Genomic DNA, 21,509 nt, shown 5'->3' on the forward strand with positions numbered 1-21,509 from the left:
ACTCAAGAAACTGCCACTCCCATGAATGTCACTAAGGGACAGAGCTATTCTACTGACACCTGACTCTGTGACACCCCTGATGGTCAGAAGCACATGGATTGCATCAATGCTAACCAGAAATGGCAGAGTGAAAGACAGGCTGCCAAATTTCGGTGTACTGGAGAAAGGCAGCGTGTGCCAGCCAGACTGGCAAGCCATCCTGCTTTCCAGGCGTGCTGCTTTGTGGGTTTCTCAAGTGGCTCGGGATGATGTAATTCACTCAGTGGGTATTTATGGAGCACCTGCAATGTGCTGAGCACCACAATAGGTGCTGGGGAAACAAAATGACCTCACGTATTTTACTTCACTGTGAAAAGAACACTCTCATTACGCCCCACCTCACCCTGTGTGTTTACCTCCTTCCCCACCAAAACCCCAGAAGAGCGCCCCTCCTCCCACCTCTCCTGTCGCCCACCTGGGCTTCTTTCCAACCCTTCTCTCATCCCTCCATTAATCAACTCCCTTATCAACCTCTCCTGCTTCCGTGGTTTTTTCCTATTGCCACTTAAAATATTCTCAAGCATCTCAGTTACATGTATGTTCCACTCAACTTCTCACTTCTCTCTCGCTGTGACTTGAGTCAAGCTTTTGAAGGATTTATATTTCCCTGCTCAGCTAGAATGAACCAAACATGCTCCATGCTCTCCGACCTCTCAGCCTTCCAACAGGCTGCTCCCTCTGGAGTTTGCCTTCCTCCAATTTCCTTCTTAGCCTGATTAACTCTTGTCATTCATTCTTTGTCCCAGGTGCCACCTCCTCCAGGAAGCCTCCTTGACCTTGCCGTCTGGTTCAGATGCCTCTCCTGAGTGCTTCTACAGCATCTAGGTGAGTCCGCTGAGACATTCTTTTCCACTTGGCCTCTGTCTCCTCTAGAAGACTCTCAATTCCCTGAAGGGAGAGGCCATCTCAAGATCCACAGTTCCTAGTGTCTACTGGGCTCTCAGTAACTGTCTGTGGACCAAATGAGCAATGAATGAATATAAGACTTGGAATACCTCACGGTATGGGCAAAACAGAGAATAACATGTGCATAAAGCTTTCCAGATTACAAAGTATTTTCCACATATATATCTTATTTGATCTTCCTAATCTTGCAGGGCAAATGGTATTATTTTTAACCCTCTTTTCAGCTGAAGAAGCAATGATCCAAAATGAGTAAGAGGTCTGATGAGGGTCATACTGTGTAAGTGGTAGATCTGAGATTCAAATTATGACCCTTGAACTTCACATTCCCTGCTTTCTCCATTCCCTATGAGCTACCGTCTTCATATTCAGATGTACACAAGACTACATAAACGTTCCTCATTGAAACCTGATATCTGGAAACTAGTCTGCTTGCCTTGTGCTCAACCAAACTACTGACTAGAAGGAACAGAAATGAATTCTGACCAATTTTAACAAAAGAAGTAAATCTAGAAAAGGAAGTAATATAGACAGAACAACACAGACACCACTTTTATCTTCCTTTGGTGGGATGAATCAACATAAATGATTTAGGCATCATATCCTCCTGCGAAACCAGCAGAACATCTCAGATTTAGGGTTCGTGCTGAAATGGCTACAGACCTGTCCTGTGATTCACTCATTATTAAAGCCAGGAAATCACCATCCTATCTGGTGGGACAGCAGTGAAGGCAATTTTTATCCAAGAACACCTTTGATACCCAGCAACTACTGCATCTCCCACAGGCTGTTAGCACCCCCTCAGCCCCTCCCAGGCCTCACACCCATTCATCCAGCTGAGGGCACATGATCCATCACCCTAACTCCTCTCTCACTGAAAACCTCTACTCACTTACCCCATTGTCCTCTTGTGGTCACCTGGCAAGGCCCAGTCCAGGTCAATCCATCTATCTGCCTTCTTGGCCCCTACCCCAAGTTTTCTAAACATGGGTACGGAAGAAGCATCCAAATGCATGGACTAGTGTTTATGGACCCCAACCTCAGCTGGGCTACCCTGCTATCTCTCACTCCCTTTTCAAGGCCAACTTCTTAAGAAAGTTATCTACTTGCTTCTTATATTTCTTCACTCTTCCCTCATTCTTCAGCCCACCACAACTGGCTTCCACCGTTACATTCTACTAGCCTTCACCAAAGTTCTTAACCGCCTGCATTTTGTGCAACCCAAAGGGCCCCTCCCCATTCTTATGTCACTTAACCTTTCATTGCTTGACTTCCTTCTTCTTAAGAGTCTCTTCTCTTGGCTTTCATGTTCCCACACTCTTCTAGATTTCCTCCTCTCTCTCTCACCACTGAGATGGAATCTTCTTTCAGGCTGTTCTTCTTCTGCTCAGCATTTACATGCTAGTATTTTTCAGGATCCTAGGATCTTCCTTTCTGACTCTACTCACCTCTCAGGGTAATCTCATTCATTCTAATGGTTATAATACATGCTGCTGTTTCCTTTCCTTGGTGTTTCTATGGCTCCCAGCTGATACCACCATTGAGTACATTCCCTTCCACTTGCCCTCTGTCTCCCCTGGAAGACTGGGAGCTCCCTGAAGGCAGGGGCCATCTCTGGATTCCCAGTCACTAGTATCTACTGGGCTCTCAGTAACTCTTTCCAGCCTTATTCTTTTTACTAAGCTTCAGATCTATATGCCCAGCTACCTATGAACTTCCCTTTTGGGTGAACTTAATATTCTCAAAATAGAATTCATCATCTTCCAAATCCCAAGACATATCCTTGTCCTGTGTTTCCTTCCTGCATGAATTGGGAACATCATCTACCCAGCTGCATAAACTGAATCCTGGAACTCATCCTCAGCAATTCTCTTTCCCTAACTCTCTATATCCAACCAATTAATAAGTCCTGTCAAATTCTAAATATCTCTTCAGCCTAGCCACTATATTTTATCTCCATAACCATGGCAGGTTTGAGGAAATGAAAAAAGGTGCAGTGTAGCTGGGCATAGGGTTATGGGCAGGTGATGTTAAGGCATTTAGACTTTATCTCAAAGTCCCCATCCACCACCTCTCACTCCCCACTCTCGATGCTGGAGGCCTGAAGCTAAAAAGTATTCAATGACAATAATTTGGGGCTGCCCAAAATGGGATTTTGTAGGATAAGTGACATCACTTTCGATGCTTATTTTTTTTATTACCCAGATAACCAATGGTGGTTTCCCAAATAAAAAAGATACTGGGCTAAATGGAATACTGGCTCTGCTCTCTTTATAAAGTTACTGCAGACAACAATGATTTCCAGATGAGTCTCAGGTACATAAAGTAATGCCTTTGTGGAACCATCAGAGTTCAGTTCTGCCACATGTGAGAAACAACGTAATATTTAAGGTAAACAAGCTAAACTGGATGTGCGTGGAGGGTGAGGGTTAGGGGAAGGAAGGACAGGAGGGATGAGAAACAGGCCATGCCTAATGACGCATGGGCATAGTTGACAGATGATCAATTCATCATTAAAACAGCACTAATATAAAGTTAATAAAAAGCCACAAAGTAATCAGGAAGTACCTTAAGTTAGTAGTTTCTAAAAGTTCCTTGTTACTGTACATATATATCTGCCCCAAACTGTCAGTACTAACCAAATTCATTAAAAGTATGGTAATATGGAGGGGGGTTGACACACATAGTAGAAAGAGAAAAGAAAAATATACTGGTAAGAATCTACAAAAACAACTCTGTGAATATTAAAAACTTTTAAAATGTACACTTTAAATGGGTGAAAATTATGGTTTGTAAATTTTATCCCAATGAAGCTACTTTTTAAAAAATCTGCCAAGACATAGGAATAGTAAGCAGAGTTGTAACAAATCAATCAACATATATCAATACTCAAAAAAATATATCAATACTCAAAGGAAGAGCAGGTAGTTTTTCTTGATCCTATAGAGGAATAACAAGCAGCAAAAGTCATTTTTACATTTATTTTTGTTACATATAACAAAAATAGACAAACTACTACTTACAACCAAAAAGACCAGGGGAAGAAAAGACATTGTCAAAACACTTAGAGAAAGCAATCTGTCAATTCCCACCTTGAATATTGCTTTAATTCCACTGCTTTCACTACCAGAAGACTCTGCTCAGTGAGATTATTATGTTTTCACAAACACAACAGTCTCATTGGGAAGTTTCTGCCAAACTAGTATCTTTCTAAGAAATTACAAAAGTATGTATCACAAAGAGAACTATTATAAGCTCAGAAAAAGCATGCAAGTCTCAACAACTAGAGAAACAATTAGATAAAGAAAAGACAAATTCTGGATCAGTGATGATTTCCTTTTCAAGACAGGGTTCGAAAGAAAGGTACAAAAGATAGATGAAAAGTGGCAATACTCAGCACCTCATAAGCACACATGCGTTTGTGCTGGGTGCTTGTTGGGAAAGAAGCAGAGTGTAATTTTTTTAGTCTCTTAGAAAAACAAGTTAGTTCGTGCAAAGACAGAATCCTTTTGAAATCACTTCAAAAGGTAGATACCAAAGTGGAAGGCAGGTGTATGCTCAGAATATGATCCACCAGAATAGAAATTAACTATGCCCAGTCTCTGATCTCCGTTTCACCTAACCAAGCAAAACAACCCGGCTGATACAAAACAAAACAAAAACCTATCCTTCAGTTTTTGTCCTCAGAGATAACTCGCTCAAACCCAAGGAACCAAACATAACTCAATTCTGGTTTTAAGTTAAAACATGTTGAATCCACGGTGACTCAGCACATTCAGGGTTTCACTTACTTAAAGTTGTCTGAAACCAGGTTAGCTTTAATATGGTTAGCCAACATAAGAAACAGCCAATGAATTAGGCACAGAATTAGGCAGGAAGAGCACTGGCCTCAGAGCCAGTTTTAGATCTAATCTCAACTTTGGGGACTTCCAAAAAACCCAATTCAATCTCTGTTGAAATTAAAGAATTGTCTTTGAATTTTTACACACCTACATGCCAGGCATATAGAAGATGTTCAAGAAATGCTTTCTGAATTATCACTACGAATAGCTAACATTTAGCAAGCACTTATTAAGTAAGTACTTCATATGCATTATATCATTTAATCATCACAATAACCCTACGAAGTAGATTTTCATATTATCTGCATGTCACAAATTCAGAAACTGTGGTTTAGAGAGGTTAGTAATGTGCCCATGTGACTCAACTGCTGAGTGGCAGAGAGAGGACTGCAGGGCCCAGGGTTCTTAATCAATGTGCACTTACGCACTACTGCCCCTCTGAACTCAACGGGGCACCGGCCGAAGTAATCGTAGTCATCAATGAACATATGAGGCTCCTCCAATTTAATGTTTGTTTTATTGCTTGCTTTTCCCCACCACCTGTCTTCCTGGGAGTATTGACTGTAAAAACCTTGGGATCCTTGTTATTCAAAACGTGGTCCATTGAGCATAGACATCACCCTGAAACTTGCTGGGAACACAGAATCTTAGCCGTATCGCAGAAACAGAATCTGTGTTTTAACAAGATACCTGGGTGATTCAGAGACATCTCAGTTTGAAAGGCACTGGTTTAGACTAGCTCCAACATGACACACATTATGACAGGAGGAAAGAAGCTCTGAGAAGGAAAATACAACAGAAATGTTATAGTCAGTGAGGACAAAACCAGCTTGCTATGGCTGTGTCAGGACCTTAATTCACCTAGATAATGGCACACAGATATTTATAAAGGACCTATAAAGATGCCTAGGGAGTTGATGATAGAGACAATGGCTGAATCTATAGGGAGTATAACTATAGTTCCACGCCTTCTAAAATCTCCAAACCTGTGTCTTTAGAAGCACGTATCACGTAGCAAATAAAAATACATTAAATCTTCGGCAAATACTGAATCTCTCATGAGGTGAAGGGTAGAGCTGTGCTATGGACTGATAAGCTCAAGACTTGTATGATATCACCACCTTCGTTCACAATCCAGGAGTCACTTCTTAACAAGACAACTTTATCCTTTTGAATGTTAACACATTTTTTGAGCCCAACACCAAAGTCAACTTAAATTTGAGTTTAAACTTGATTTAACTTTGAACTATTTCAATATGCTTTATGGTTTTCTTTTTAAATCACATCCCTACCTACATTTCTAGTCAGAAAGTGGCCTATATTTTTAGCCAAGAAGTGCAGAACAGCAACTGTCCTCTCACAAGAGATATGAGTTATGTTGTGCTATGAATCAGAATCTAAAGAAGCATCTGAAGGACTTAATTTTTGCTCACTATTTCTTACCCATTTAAACAGAGTTATAAAACCCCAATAACTCCACATATAAAAGCCATGCATGTAAGTAAAAGTTATCTTAGTGGGAAGTGAGATGTACAGTTGACCTTTTTCTTTATTCCCACTTATAAAATAAAAAATAAATTACATTCTTTTCCAGTCGCAATTCTGTGCTTCCCAGAGCTAAGACTGCACTGCACACAGGTGGAAATCCGTTCTCTTCTTCATTTCTATGCTTTTAGTCATTTGAAATCTACTAGGCAGGTTCTTCTCCTTAAAGCCTTCAACTATATATTCTTGACACTTTCTACGTCCTCCCTGTCTTCATCGAGGGGGAACAAGAACAATTAGAATGGATTTCTTGCTAATTAATCATCCAGATATCTCCTAGAAGGCTTGCTTTCACCCCAATGCATCTAAAACAAGAACTGCTTTTAATTCTCAACCCATTAATTCTGTTACCATCATAAATCGTCCTTGGGATTCAGAGATTTTCTACAGGCTGCATCAAATAACCCAGGGTATTACAATAAAGGCAAGGGGAGGACTTGGGTATGCTCAGAGCCAGGGGGCAAGCGGGAAGACGAGCAAAGTTTAGGGCTGTGCGGCCCCCAAGGATTCTGACTCAAGAATTGAGTCCAGAGGCCATGGAAACAGGAAGGCACATATTAACTACAAAGAAGCACTGAAGGGGCCTGAGTCAGCCTACGATGGGGACTCAGGGGCCTGAGGAGTCCCACGAGAGAATCAAATATACATAAGTTTCCCACAACAGACCCAAATTCCCATTCTCAATGAGGCCAGTGATGGACTATATTGAAAACCAGCTACAACTGTGCTAAACCAACCTCATAGCTGGTGGCATTGTTAATGAATACACCACTTTTGGGAATAATTTAGTAATATGTTTGTAGAGTCACAAAATACTTAATAGTCTTTGATCTGGTAAACACACTCTAAAAATACGGATGTACGGAAAGCAGTTCACTGCCAAGGACAAATGCAGACATCTGCATTTAGGTTTAAACACTCACAAGTACAGGCTGGGATTGCCCGGATTGGCAGCTGTTTTGTGAAAAAGCCCCAGGGATTTGGGATGAACCAACTTCACTTTAGGGCTCCTTAGGAGGGAGTAGCAAGAATGGTGGGAGCATACACCGAAGTCAGCAGAGCTGGGTCTGAATCGGTTCTCCCTTCTACAGACTGTAGCAAGTCACTCAAATCCTTAAGCTTGGGCTCCTCATCTGCAGAATGAAGATATATTTCCTTGATTCTAAGATGTGCTTTCTGTCCCCCTTCCCCCAACACGCATTTTAACTTTTCTGAAACGGGCAGGACTATTGCATTTTATGCCTCCGTTTAATGTGATGGCATTTTCCTTCCTCTACTTCTCCCTGAAAAGCTGAAATTTAATTGATGGTGTATCTTGCCATTAACAGTGTCTTAGAATCAAGGAAATACAGTAGTAATACTGACCTCAGTGCTGCTGTGAAGATTAAATAACATCACATATATAAGGCGCTTTGGCACATTGCCTTGAAAATAGTGACTGTCCCCCCAAAATGGCACATGTTAACATTATTTTTTAAGAACTGATGCACTCTTAGGATACATTATCAGAAGAGCAGTACCCAGGAAAGCAGCCAATAATCCCAGCTGCTGGTCAGACTACACTTGAAGAACTGTATTCAAGTCTGAGGGGCACAGAAAAACAAAGGCAAATCATGGATACTCAGAGAATAGGGACCAGGCTGGAGAAGTCTGAAAAACATGATATTACGAGGAATGGTTGAAATAAGCTGGAATTTTTAGGCTGCACAAAAATGAGAAGCCTTTTGAATATATCAAGACCTGTGGGTGTAAGTAGATGTTTCCTCTGTGGTTCCAGCGGACAGAGCTGGAACACAGGGACGGATATTCTAGACAGGCCATGTCACATCAGCATAAAGGAGAACTTTCTAACACTTTGAGCTCTCTAGGAGTGAAAGAGCCTTGGTGAATGGAGGGCTTCCTAAAACAGGAGGTGCTCCGTCAGCGCCTGGATGGCGCCGCGTCAGCACTTGCCAGAAAAGCCTCCTTCTTGGTCTCAGAGGCTGCACCCTGTGTCCACTTCAGCTTTAGAATACCACGCCTGCGTCTTCCTCCTCCAAACCCAGGCCAGACCTCAGGGGACCACTCTGAGCAGAGGTGGCCCCCTTGGCCTCCATGAGCTAGGGCTCCACTGTCTAGGGAAAAGCTAGCACAAAACCATGACTCTGGCAGAAAGTGAAGGGAGGAGAGGACGGATTCACTGGGGTGTCTAGTATTGTAGCATTTCACATGGGAGGTAAAGATGCAGTTTGGATGAAGACTGACAGATTCGAACTCAGGCGGCAAGAGGCAGTACCAGCACCTGACCTACTCCATGTAGAATGTTCTTGTTCGGCCCTAAATGAATCCATTTAAGGGGCAGACCAGTTTTACAAATGACAGCAAAGCCTTGGTGAGATCCACATTTTTTCCTTCAGATGTAGGCCAGCTCCCTTCTTGCCCCAGTTACATACTTCTTCTTAAATTAACCCTCTATCCATGCTTTAGGGAATAACCTTTATCCATACTCTATGAAAAACTGCTAAGATGCCAGATTAAAACAGAAGCATAACTTTGGACTGTGTCTTCTTATCAACATTTATGAACACTGGTATTACGTTTACTATGAACTTTGTGATTCAACTACACTGTCAATGCTGCAAATGTTGTTATCTAAATCTCTCTGAGCAAAGGTGGTGGGTATCAACCTTTCCCAACGAACAAGTACCTTGTTTACATCAGGCGATTAGTGGATCCTTTTACCAGGTAAAAATGAATGGCTCAGTAACTAACTGAAGGACCTTGTCTTATTCCCCAGATGATGCTACTTTTGGTCCCAGGGAAACCATAGGCTATGGCTCAGCCCTTGGATAGTCAAGGTTTACCTACACATCTTTTGGCAAAGACGTTTCTTATGACTGATACCTCTGTAAAACCAGATATAGTTAGGAATCCATATGACATAAGATCAAAATTCTCTCTTCCACAATTACCACACGCCAGGTGCTAGAATGGAGTTTAGGAGCACAAAGGTCAACAGCTCTCACAGCCCAGGGAAGGAGACAGGCTTTTAACAGCTAACTGCCACAGTGTGTCCAGAACTGCAGTAGGAGCCTGGAGGAGGAAGTGCTCAACCTGGGGTTTGGGGAAGGTTGCTGCTGGAAAGGCATACTGGAAACGAGTCTTGAAGACTGGGTAGGAGTTCACTGAGCATACTTGAAGGGAAAGCACATACCAAGAAAAAGAAACTGTTACAGTGTGTTGGAGCACCTAACCTAAAGTCCAATAAAATTATCCTCGCATGTTTGAGCAAGAGAGTGAGGCAGGGTGAGGGCCATGATAATTGTTTTCAGATATCTGGGGGACTATCTGATTAGGTGTTTGCTTCTCTATGTAGAAGGTACTATGTGAATGGGAAAGGGGGGTGCCTACGAGAGTGTACACTTCAGTTTAATGTATATAAGGCCATTCTTTAAAAAAGAACTATCTATAAAGAAACTGGTTGCCTGGAGTAGACAAGTTTACTTCATAATTATATAGTTTTGGAGTCACTTTGGGTTCTAATTCTAGCTTAGCTCATGGTAAGTGCTTAATAAATAGTGACTATCCACATTGTGAGGTGGTGAACTCACCTTCACACTGTGAGTTCCAACACCAAGCTGTCATCTCTGGCTCTGTCTCATGCACGGGGTATGAAGGTGGACCAGAGACCATCAAGGTCCCTCCCAGGTCCCAGCCTGGGGTTTCATTTCAGTGTCTCTGCCCATTTCTGATCTGGCAATATTCCCTCAGCTCACTAGGAAGGACACTGAAGAAATGTCCATTCATAACCCGCTATATAAATGTTAGCTCTCATTACTACTGTTATTATTATTTCCTCTGATACTGTCCTTCTACTAACTTTATCATCCCTGCTTTTGTTTTATTCCTGTGTGTGTATGTGTGTGTGTGTGTGTGTGTGTGTGTGTGTTTAATGGTATGTAAATATTCTTGCAAGCCAACTCAAATCCTCAGTAGTACATAGATGAAGTCAGAAAGAATGAAATAAAATAACTCCTACAGTTTATTATAAATGACACTAATGACAATAGGTAACATTCACTTAACACTCATGCATCAGGCACTGTGGGAGGCGTTACATATACATTATTTCATTTAATACTCATTAGAACCCTAAAAGGTAAGTATTAGTATTATGATCCTCATTCTACAGATAAAGAAATTGAGTCTTAGAGAAGTCAAGTAAGTCACTCAAGGTCCCATCTAATAAGCTGTGGTCTAACCTAACAATTTTGCAGCACAGCCTACAACAATCTCATATTAATGGCTATGTACTCCCATATATTTTTAAAATTTGAATACTGAATATTTTTTATTTGAATCTTGAATACAAGGACTCCAGAAAACAAAAATAAGCCACTTAATCTAGTAAATAGGTGACAACACTGAGTTCATTTGGTCTCAATCTCACAGTTCAAGACACTGTTGAGAAGAAAGGGCCCACAGAGTAACCAGGTCACGTTCACCTAAGCGGTCTTTGAGCATCAAATTAAAATTTCTAGCTTTCTCATCCAGTGTATGATTTCATTCAATGATCAGAATGGGCAAATCTAGAGGCAGGAAGTTAGAACAGTGGTTGCCTAGGGCTGGGTAAGGAAGAGAGGGGAGTAGGGAGAGTGGGTACAAGGTTTCCTTTAGGGGGTGCCAAAAATGTTCTAAAATTAGATTATGGTGATGGTTACACAACTCTGTAAATATGCTAAAGAATACAGAATTGTACGCTTTGAAGGGGTTAACTTTGTGATGTGCAAATTATACAATAACAATAAAGTTGTTAAAAAATAATTCCCAGGGTTCAGTATCCAGTGATCTCTAGTCACTCCTTGTGGCTGCTGTCTTCCAGAACAAACATGGAAACCAGATGTGCGTTAAGTAAGCCTTTACCCGAGAACAAAATGTTCGAACAACAATCATGAGAATAAAGACCACGCCTGTGAAGCTGGTGAGTTTTCCTTGGAAGCCATAATGAGCCTTCAGCTTCTTTCTCCAATGTCATCAGGTAAATGCTGAATGGTATTAGCTTCTGATTTTTACCAACCCAGGAAAAATGGAAATATAATTTCATTCCTCATTACTAAAGTGTTTGTAAGTGGACAGAATGAAATATTAAAAACAGCAGCAATAGGGGAATCAAGAGACCTCAAAAGGCCCCAAAAGACTCCAGTCAAGTCAACTAGAACCTTGTGACCTTGGGGACTCAATCATTCTGGGCTTTGGGGACCTCATCTGTAAAAGAAGGAGGAGGAAGAATGAAGTCAACTACTCCAAGGTTCTCTTCCACCTTCATTATTCCAGTCAAATCATATCTTCTAAGGACTGTCTCAGTATGTTGACTTGTCCCATTCTAAACATCAGCAACTGCCCTTGGACCAACGAAGAGTTATCAAAACATCTGGACACACTGGAAATCCATGAAAGTGTCTTTCCTGGACTGTTGTTTCAAGTATTTAAGTGAGCATCTTCCCACATCCCTTATTAAATAAACTATATATCTTATAATTTAATCAGCTATAATGTCTGATTAAGATTTTAAACCTGGTGCCTAAAAATCAAAAGGCACTTTCCTAAAATAATGCATAAATGCAGCAAAATAATTGCTCTCCAAAGTAAAAATATCCTCTCCTTTATAAAGACTGATCTGCCTCAACTCTAACCTGTCACTCTGAATCTATTTTAATTTTTATTATAAAAATAATAAATTCTTCTTAAAGGAAACCTTAAATTTACAAACTATCTGAGGAAATTAAAAGCATTCGTAGAGTTACCACCTTAAATAGATTATGGGTGATGTTAACTTACTATTAAATTTTTGTATATCTTGTTTTCATTTTTCTCTCTCCATGAATAGTTTTTATGTTTTCAAATATAAGGGAATCATATTTTTAAATATTAATATGCAGAAAAGTATAAGGAGAAAATTAAAATTGCCAGAAATTCCCACCTTTAAAATAATCCCTAAACCCCAATTAACTTAAGGTGATCATCCATTCTGTTCTCTCCCTAAGCATAACACATATAGAGACAGGTATATTTTATTTTATTTTGATTTATTTATTTTTTTGATTTATTTATTTTTGGCTGTGCTGGGTCTTTGTTGCTGTGCATGGGCTTTCTCTAGTTGCGGCGAGCGGGGGCTACTCTTCTTCGCGGTGCGCAGGCTTCTCATTGCGGTGGCTTCTCTTGTTGTGGAGCACGGGCTCTAGGCACATGGGCTTGGGTAGCTGTGGCACATGGGCTCCGTTGTTGTGGCTCTCAGGCTCAGTAGTTGTGGCACACGGGCTTCGTTGCTCCACGGCATGCGGGATCTTCCCGGACCAAGGTTTGAACCCGTGTCCCCTGCACTGGCAGGCGGATTTTTAACCACTGCACCACCAGGGAAGCCCCAGGACAGGAATATTTTAAACATAACCAAGTACGTGATGCACAAATAGTTTAATATCCAGTGTTTTATCTTAAATATCTATCATCACCATTTCCTCTGATTATAGTTTTTCTTAAGTAAAATTGTAGTAGTTGCATAATGATCCATTATGCAGTTTTCTTCTAGTGTATATTTTGATTATTTCCAACTTTTCATGACAATAAGTAACACTTCAATGAGTATTTCTGTAGTTAAAGCTTTTGCACTCCTACCTGGAAAATTCCAATCTATTGCCCTATTCCTTTTGTGATTTCCTCTATTGGTTTTAGGAAGAGAAAGTGCTTCCCCATCCAAATAATAAAATCGTTTGATTTCTTTTCTTCTTTCTTTTTTAAAAAATATAACTCCTTAACCTATGGACTGTATTTTTACCTATTTTTAAAGATTCCAACCTTATTTGTCACATGTTTAAGTTCTGGCCAAATCTAGAGTAAGTTATTTGCCCCACATTTTCAAATGCACATTTATGTTTTTAAAGGAAATACCTGTCTCATATTCCTGGCTCTCCACTAAGCCTCAGAAAGCCTTCAGGACTGACAAAATAACCAGAGCTTTGATTATCAGCAGGAAATCATACTGGGCAGGAATGAAGAGGACACTCATACAGGCCAAATTAAAGCTAAACAATCAAAAGGTCCAAGTTCGAGCCTTAGTGGTTTTATCATTTTAGCCTTAAAAAGTCTCAAAAGTTCCAAGATTAGCTTGTGTACTTAAAAGACAGTTTTCAACTGTGGGCTTATTCGCCACGTGGACTGGTCACCACTGGTCTCATTTACTGACCACGAGTAAGCTCTACATCCTGCCACTGGTCACTGGGTCTTGCCACTGGTCCCCAGCAGAACACGTGAGAAAGCAGAGTACAAGCTCACCCGCACAAACACGCAGTAGGAAAAGGACACAAAGGACATGCCTTACTGGTTGACAGTGGGTCAACAGAAGCATCTTTGAGTAGGCAGAGCAGCACAGATATCAGTATTTACATGGTTGCTTCTCATTAATAATAAAGACTGGATTGTATTTCCCAAAGACATCAACCCCTCATACCATTGTTTCCCCACCACAGCACCCCTCTGAGGCACGATACGATTACTGCTGACCAGCTGCTATGACGTGCGACAAATTATGTAACTTCCCTGGGACAGTTTCATCAACTGTAAAATGGGGGTAATAAAGACAATTGACCCCTTAGGGTTGTTGTGAGGATTAAATGAGAGGCTTAGAACAGGGACTGCCTTTAGGAAACGCTTTTTGAGTGTTAGTTGTTATTATTACAATTACCACTCCCTCTACTACTCCTGCCACAGGTACTAATATCTTCAACCCCAGAAATGCCAGAAAGTCAAACTTCAATTGGCTTCTTCAGAAGGAACCAAGGATCTGGTGAAGTCTACGGTCAGATCAGCCCCGGGAGTAGAGTCTGTCCTCAGCCTTCGCAATCCCTCTGGGAAGTCAGTATGCACTGTCATTATTAAAATAGTTCACTTCTGCGGTGCGCGGCATCACAGTCTCCCTGGCTTTCTGCCCCACTTTCTGATATGTAAGCACAAGACCCTTGCACATCGGCACCTTCAGTGAGCAGGGTCAGGAGCAAGAACTCAGCCGGTTAGGCATGAAAAAGGCAGGGGTGGGCTGTACGTGATGCATCTGACGAGGCCAGAAACTGCAAATCAAGAACCGACAGCTCCCCAAACAGGCACCTCGAAGATGAAGACTGTGGGCAGGAAATGAGAGTGATCTGGGGTGTGAATGGAACCAGACAATAGGTGAGCATTTATCATAAAGGTTCAGCAGTCAGAAAACCCACTCCTGACATCATGATTCCTCCCGGTTATTCATTTCTTTCCTCTAAGTCCTTACGTTCTACTGACATTTAACCTTCCTGATGTTTCAAGGGTGGGTCAGTTCATGTTGAAATAGTGGATCATCAACTATGCTCATAACCACCTGAGATTTATGAGGCATCAAGGGTACTTTTGACTGTTAACAAGAAAGCATGCTGGATAAAAATTAATCGGCTCAAAGCTTAACCTGATATGGAATGGGAGAAACGTCCATCTCTACTTGATTTTAGCCAAAAAGCAGAGATGTCACAAAACTAAACCAGTCTGGCAAGATGAGAACAAAACTGCAATGTGTGTGCCAAGCCTGGAATCAGGAATAAGATTTGCTTCCATCCCAAATTACAGATCTTGAGCACTTTATTGTACAGTCTTTTTTTCCCCCCTCATGTTTGGAGGAAGCTTATTGTAATGAATATCCTTTGGGAAAACCCTAAAATCTGGTTTTTAAGGAGTTTCCCCTCTTACTCTATCCTTTGCCACATTGTTTATTTCTGTTTCTAATCAGTACTGTTCTGTTATCATCTGTAGAAGAAAAGGCTGCAAAGCACTTGGGAACACAGAAACTGAGACCTACCAGACCTAAATGAGCTTTAGGTGAGCTTTTTAAGACTTTTATCCATGCCAGCTAAGGGCAAACAAGTAATCAACAAGTAAAATGTCTTAACACAGTCCTTTAAATCATTGAGGAGCTACAATCAGATTGACAGAAGTCTTCTTTAAAATTTTAAGTTAATAGCATTTAATAATTAATAATAGCACATATGCAGTACTAGCATATATTAAGCAAGTCACAGCAATCTCTGCTCTTTTTTTTTTTTGGATTTACTATTGAAGAAAATATCTGCGGAGGCAGGGGTAATAATACAGCTGTACAATTGTGTCTTGAGGGGGATAAAGTACAGTCAATTTTGCAATCCTGAGATAGCATGCAGCCATAACTTTGCAACTTCAGCCTCAGCAGAGATAGGACTGGGATCTTTAAACTTTAGCAAATCACCTCAAAGATTTCTTTAAGTACCTATTTCTGTCTCCCTTCTCCCTCAATTTTATATTTTTAAACACAGGAGAACCTGAGAGAACAGACCCTTTCTGAAACACTGTATTTCCCAGCGGGGGAAAAAAGAGGAGACTCAAATGGCAGTAACAGAAGCATATTAGCATATTTTAAAACACCCATACTGGGACTTCCCTGGTGGCACAGTGGTTAAGAATCCACCTGGCAGTGCAGGGGACACAGGTTAGAGCCCTGGTCTGGGAAGATCCCACATGCCGTGGAGCAACTAAGCCCGTGTGCCACAACTACTGAGCCTACACTCTAGAGCCCATGAACCACAACTACTGAGCCCACGAGCCACAACTACTGAAGCCCACACGCCTAGAGCCCGTGATCCACAACAAGAGAAGCCACCGCAATGAGAAGCCCGCCCATCACAACTAGAGAAGGCCCACGCACAGCAAAAAAGACCCAATGCAGCCAAAAACAAATAAATAAATAAATAAATTTATAAAAAAAAAAAAAACCAGCGCTTACCTTGAACGAAAGCATACATAAAGTAACATAAAAGCCAATATATTTCATAAAGTGTTGCAAACTTGAAAACATCATCAAATCGAACTACGTACTCTTGTGAAACAATTTCATGCTGGATTGCTTTGGTGACAAGTAAACAAAGGTAAAATCGCTCTCTAGATGTCGAAGTTAAGGAAGATATTCTCTTGATACTTCGCTCTATTGACTTAATTTCATTTCAATACTGTTAGCGATCCTTTCATTGTCTTACAAGGCACACTCCGTTTCGACAGTCATATTTACTCCTAGAGGAATCACTTAAGAATAAAAACAGGGGCTTCCCTGGTGGCGCAGTGGTTGAGAATCTGCCTGCTAATGCAGGGCACACGGGTTCAAGCCCTGGTCTGGGAAGATCCCACAGGCCGCTGAGCGGCTGGGCCCGTGAGCCACAACTACTGAGCCTGCGCGTCTGGAGCCTGCGCTCCGCAACAAGAGAGGCCGCGATAGTGAGAGGCCCGCGCACCGCGATGAAGAGTGGCCCCCGCTTGCCGCAACTAGAGAAAGCCCTCACACAGAAACGAAGACCCAACACAGCCATAAATTAATAAATAAACAAATGTGGAGTTTAAAAAAAAAAAAAGAATAAAAACAGTGATGACTGGGCTTTCCTGGTGGCGCAGTGGTTGAGAATCTGCCTGCTAATGCAGGGGACACGGGTTCAAGCCCTGGTCTGGGAAGATCCCACATGCCGCGGAGCGGCTGGGCCCGTGAGCCACAACTACTGAGCCTGCGCGTCTGGAGCCTGTGCTCCACAACAAGAGAGGCCGCGATAGTGAGAGGCCCGCGCACCGCGATGAAGAGTGGCCCCCGCTTGCCGCAACTAGAGAAAGCCCTCGCACAGAAATGAAGACCCAACACAGCCATAAAATAAATAAATAAATAAAATTTAAAAAAAACAAAAACAAAAACAAAACAGTGATGACTAAGGAAGGGATTCAGTCCAGCTTGATCCACCTGTACACTCTGCCCACGTCAACTGTTATGCAGGTATTTTCTGAGGCATTCTAGGAAAATGTCAGACTTATCAAAAAGAAAATTAAAATCATATTCTGGTTCCTTGTAACTATAAGCAGTAGGCCCCAGAGAAAACCATGCATCAGGCAAGCACGCACAGGGTGGGAAGGACGACACCACTGGCTGGGGCACTACACACTGCTGTCTTGTGCTCCATAAAGTAAAATCAACCATGTATAAAATCACAGTTATTCCTAGAAGATATAATGGGAAGACACAAAGAAAGGAATTCTGAAAAAGGAATTGAAAATGCATATGAACAGGTACAAATCTCTAGACTGCACATCCAACACATAAATGTCATTTCTTCTTGGCTTCCACCTGCATTTAATATTGTCCAGCAATGCATACATTACAAGGAGAACCATAACCCCCAGACCTCCGTAGGATCGACGAATTCACATTATTTTCTAAAAGAACGCAGCAACAGCACAAATGCTATGCTGACTGTCATGTCATCGCCCGGTGAGGACAGAAAGAAAATCTGACACATGCAGCAGAAAGTTCAAAACCTTATTTACTAACCTGGTGCCCCTGTGAAAGTAGTCGCTTCATATTGCTTTAAAGAAAGAATCCTTACTATGAAACTAATCTCCAAAGCAGCTGATAGCCGACAGGGGAAAAAACAACTGACTACCCCGAGAGAATCCACAGACACGGGGAAAGCAGTCTGTTCCCAAGCCCCGTTTTTGGCCAACTCCCCAAAGGCCACTTAAGTCATAGCCAAGCCCACAAAGCACTTTAGCCTATAAGCTTTAGTAATGAACTTGAAACCACTCCCATATGTTAAATTGACACTGGGCTGCTGTGAGAAATAAAACTCACATACAGAATGAGCTAAGGCTTCAGGCTTCATTTTTGTACTTGCTACCCAAGAAAACTGTAACACACCAGCTGAAACAAAGAGCGCTCTCACTCCCTTCTTGCCCCTCAGATGCTGTATTAAAGTGACGCATTCATTCTAAACAAGAGGAATACAGTCTGCCCTCCACTAGCGCCATGAAATGAGTTTTATATTGTTGTCCAAATTGGTGGTGGTGGTGATGGAACATATAGCACTATAATTTCATGTTGGCTAAGAGGGACCACATGAAATTATTGCTTCTGAGAACCAAAGGCACATACTATCACTATTTCTAGATTTTTAAAATACATTAAATAAGCATAAAACCTCATTAATCACTAAAGTCTAAAAATTAAGTTCAAGAGGAAAACTTATGAAAGAATCTTCTAATTCTGATTCTGACCTAGTGTCTGCAACTGTGAAAATCACTCATAATTCAATTTCACCATCTACAGTTAGGTTATATTATAAAATAAAAAAGTTTTTTGGTGGTTTTGTAGTTTTTTATAGTTTAAACTGGGACTTAATATGACTCACAATGGTTTCAAAGTAAGAAATTTATTTTTCATTCTAGAAAAATGTAATTGATAATTTAAGGCATTTGTATCTTAAAAAAAATAATGTTCCAGTACATCGCTTAAGAATAAAAACCCATGCGCTGCTTTTTAACATGAAGTGTTCACAGTTATACACAATTTTCCCCTAATTTTCAATGCCAAGAGCAGTTTTAATTCTTGTTTCCATGATTTCTATCTTATTTAAATAAGACCTATTTAACATAATGGTCAAGGTTACCAAATTTAATGTTTCTTCTGAGCCATAAAGATGGGACCAAATATTCCGAGGAAAACTTGATTCACTTGTTGCCAAGTAGATCTACATGTACTTCCGGTAAAATTCAAGTTACTCAAAACCTATGAAACAGAAGTCATTAGCATATTAGCTCAACAAGATCAGGAATGAAAAGCCCTGAAACTCCCTCAGATCTAACACTCACCCTGCTGGCCTTTTCTACCCACTCCCAGGGTCAGGGCTGAACAGTTTCTCCAGGGGTCGCTTCAGAATGACGGGGCAAGACAGCCACCTCAGTGAGAAAACCAGCCTCAAGCCCCAGCCCATGCCTTATAAAGGAGCCAGTACCCCACCTGGTGGCAAAACCTAGAAAAGGCTGAAACAGTTAAACCTCAGGGGAAATATTGCTTCAATGATGAAAGAAAAAGGGAAGAAAAGGATCAGTTATAAGAGCACATTAATGTCACAAACAACGTGCGGTAGGAATCATGAAAAGTTACTTCCCACAGAGCACAATATTTATAGAGGATATGAAAACACTCATGCAAAAAAAAAGTAATTACATTCAAAACCATCTTCTTATGTGGACCATATGATGATATGCATGCCCAGAGAAATCCTCTGATAAATAATATTGATCTCTCTTCTACCCAAAGGGCTGCAAGAAAAAATCCTGTGAGATCAACATAATCTCTGAAATGGAAGAACCATGGATAAATCCTCAACTCAACTAGCTAACTGCTGGTGGGATGGTGTCTCCATCATTCTGTTAAGAGGTTGTATCCCCAGGAGTCTTCCTACCTTTCTTTCAAAAAGTATTTCCTTTTGTCTCACATAAATTATTTCTGCTAAAATCAACGTTCTGATATCAACCTCAATGGAGATGAAGAACAGTTAAATATTGGGTTTCGAATTACACAACAGTCTTTAATAAAACTCCAGCAAAAATAAAAGTATAGTAGCATGTGACTTTTAAACGAGCCCAAGCCACATTAATGAAACTATAATAATAATAGCTGATATTTAAGCTCTCAGTATAAGCTAGGCATGGTTCTAAAGGGCTTCAGGAGATTAACTCATTTATATCACACAAATCCATTATTATGCCAGTTTCACAGATGAGAAAACTGAGGCATCTAAAGGGTAAGTATCTTGCCAAGATCAAACAGCTAGTGGCGGAGCTGGGATTAGAACCCAGGTCATTGGGCTCTGAAGTCAGCGCTGCTAACCACATACTTTGATAATGCTGTCCTCCCGAGTGCACACCACTGGTGAAACCCTGCCAGACTCTGCTCAAATGCAAGGGAGCAGGAGTTGGCTGGACGAGAACCGCTCTATGGACAGTCCTCATGACGGCACAGGCTGGGAAAGGCTGCCAGCCAAGCAGCCGCAGAACTGAGACCTGGAGGCCATGAGGCAGGTAAGGGATCCCCAGGCAGAAGGCACTCACTCTGTCTGCCAAGGAAAAGGGGGAAGTGGGGAGTGGGCCACTGGAGGGACCACAGGGAGCTTGGTGAGGCTGGGGGACCGACAGAAGAAAACTTTGCGAGGGAGGCGGGAGTCCTCCGATGTCACATCATGGAGGTAAAGAGACATCACAAAGACATTTTAAACCACAGTGTGTACATGTTGGAAAGAGAAGTAAGAAGGAACTAAGCCCTGTAGGGTAAGCAGAAATTTAGAAGACGTTGCAGGTAAAGAAAAGGGCAGACCAGTGCTTTAAAATGTACAAGTCCACACTTCCATAAACGTTATCAAGGAGGCTAGGGTGGTAATCCTGGCCACAGCAGCGCTCACTTACTTGCTCAAGCTAGGTGTGGGGCCTGAGCCGTGTGGAGGTTGTTAGTGCTACCAACAGAACAGGGAACACAGGAGGAAGGGCAGGCTGGCAGGAGGAGCAGGGGTGGGACGGACAAGCCGAGGAGTTGGCTTTTGGAGGCCGAGTGTGAGGTCCTGTGGGTCGTCCAGGGTGGATGTGCAGCGGGCTGCAGGACATAACAGGTCTGGTGCTCCTGTCCCCTGCATGGACGGGAGGTACACATCTAGGGTGACAGCAGCTGGAGGGCAGCAGCGGGGCACACAGCGTTAAGAGGAAAGGGTGAAGTTTTAAGGCAAGGGGTATCTGAGGATTTCAGAGAGGATTCAGGACATGGGTAGGGAAATTTTTTGTTTTAATATTTACTCACCTTTAACTGAAATTTAGCATTCCCTTCAATTACAAATGTAGGCAATAATTCACAGTAAAATTAGGCGTAACTGTGGCTTGTCACAAGTAGAAATCAAAGATATCTTCATATCACAGTACAGTATTGCAAGTATCTCAAAGTATCGTTTCCACTCATTACTACCCCAAAATTACAGTAGTTATTAAATCTGCCACTAGCTCTTGGTAGGTAGTGCATTAATAAAGGGTGGATATTATTGTATTATTACTTTTTTGGTATACTGATAACTGTATATCAGTCTAATTGGTTTCCCTGGTAACCCTATGCATACTAATTTTCATGTCTGATATTTTCGCTGTAAGAATCTTTACTGCAAGCAGTTCTGCTGCACAGCTAATTGGCCACAAGACAATTTTGCCGTAAAAGGTGAAATAATGAAACTAAAATAACATAGGGGCATTAAAAAGGACATAACGAAGCATGAAAAACTAATAACAAAAATTTTTAAATCTCTT

General features: G+C 41.5%; 1 protein-coding gene across 4 annotated transcripts in view; it reads right to left on the bottom strand.

The window, feature by feature from the left end:
• PLD1 (phospholipase D1) overlaps positions 1–21,509 on the bottom strand; it is a 224,681-nt gene that overhangs the window by 148,759 nt on the left and 54,413 nt on the right. Inside the window, exon 1 of one of the 4 annotated variants that reach the window (XM_068546246.1) lies at positions 17,719–17,845. The exons of the other annotated variants lie outside the window; for them this stretch is intronic. The gene's annotated coding sequence lies outside the window, so the exon portion shown is untranslated. Of the gene's footprint in view, positions 1–17,718; positions 17,846–21,509 lie in introns of those variants that run through there. 4 annotated transcript variants of the gene reach the window in all.

The sequence above is a fragment of the Eschrichtius robustus genome, chromosome 6, assembly GCF_028021215.1.
Source record: "Eschrichtius robustus isolate mEscRob2 chromosome 6, mEscRob2.pri, whole genome shotgun sequence".
Taxonomy (NCBI): domain Eukaryota; kingdom Metazoa; phylum Chordata; class Mammalia; order Artiodactyla; family Eschrichtiidae; genus Eschrichtius; species Eschrichtius robustus.